Raw genomic sequence first — 1,291 nt, forward strand, 5'->3', positions numbered from 1 at the left:
AGCAGGCAAAAGAGCGCCGCCTCCAGTTATTTGCGAGGGCGACAACTGTCGCTTTGTTGTGGTTGAATGGGGGTGCGCCAAGTCCATGGACTTGCTAGTGATAGGCTTGCTTGTTTTTAAGGGCACGCCTCGCGCAAGGCGCGGGCGATTAACCCCCAAGGCGGAAGCTCGGTTCGGGTTACCCTCGTGTCGGGGAGACAGTCAGCAGGCACCGAACTCGCAGCAACCGATGGATGTATATTTCCGACCCTCGTAGAGGAGTGGCGGCGACAAGCTCATATGGCTGCCGCCGCCGCAATATGCGTTCAACTTGTCGATGTATCTGGTATTCTTGCGATTCACATACCGACACGCAGTTTGCTGCGGTCTTCATCGACCCACGAGCCGAGTGATCCCCCGTTAAGAGTTGTGTATTTGCCATTTGGTCTTTTTGCGACTAACCATCACAGGTCGAGTCTCAATGAAAGGGTTTGACAGACATAGCCCAAGTTTGTGGTTTGGGTTTGGCCGGACGGCTTGTTGTTGTTTTTTGACACTTGAATTTCACTCTTTTTGGGTCAAGAGGCTTATTCGCCGGTAGTAAGGAACGGACGGGCAGCCGTCCAAAGCCCCGTCCGTCCTCCTCCTCCGGTCTTCGCGCTCTCGCCCGAGTGTGGTCCACCTACAGCGTGGTGGTACCTATTTTTGGTGCGGGGGCCGGGATTGTCCTCTTTTGCTGCTGGAGTTGCCAGAGCAGAGCCCGAGACCGCCCAAATCAGGAGAGTAGTAGTAGTTTTAAGAGCGCCCCGTTCTCTTTCTCTCTGTTAATGATCCTTCCGCAGGTTCACCTACGGAAACCTTGTTACGACTTTTACTTCCTCTAAATGATCAAGTTTGGACATCTTTCCGTCAGCTCGAGGCGACGACCCCAGAAAACCCTCGCGGGCAACGGGGCCGACAATCCAAGAGCGCCAGTCCGAAGGCCTCACTAATCATTCAATCGGTAGTAGCGACGGGCGGTGTGTACAAAGGGCAGGGACGTAGTCAGCGCAAGCTGATGACTTGCACTTACTGGGAATTCCTCGTTCATGGGAAACAATTGCAAGCCCCAATCCTATCAAGAAAGGCTTTGAACGGGTTACCCGCCTTCTCGGAGTGGGGAAAACTCGTTGATCCCTTCAGTGTATACAAGGCATGCCCAGAACATCTAAGGGCATCACAGACCTGTTATTGTTTGAACTGCGCGGCTAGAATTGCCGCTTATCCTCTAAGAAGAAGTTGCGAACTGACACCATTTTCTGGAGATCCGCTG

At 53.3% G+C, this 1,291-nt stretch overlaps 1 non-coding gene across 1 annotated transcript; it reads right to left on the bottom strand.

Annotated features, from left to right (window-relative positions):
• Positions 1-244: 244 nt before the first annotated feature.
• On the bottom strand, positions 245-408 carry LOC121870086. Its single transcript, XR_006089639.1, has one exon. It is a non-coding gene; the product is annotated as a 5.8S ribosomal RNA (ribosomal RNA).
• Positions 409-1,291: the final 883 nt, after the last annotated feature.

This window comes from Homarus americanus, unplaced genomic scaffold (assembly GCF_018991925.1).
Source record: "Homarus americanus isolate GMGI-L3 unplaced genomic scaffold, GMGI_Hamer_2.0 scaffold19821, whole genome shotgun sequence".
Classification (NCBI taxonomy): domain Eukaryota; kingdom Metazoa; phylum Arthropoda; class Malacostraca; order Decapoda; family Nephropidae; genus Homarus; species Homarus americanus.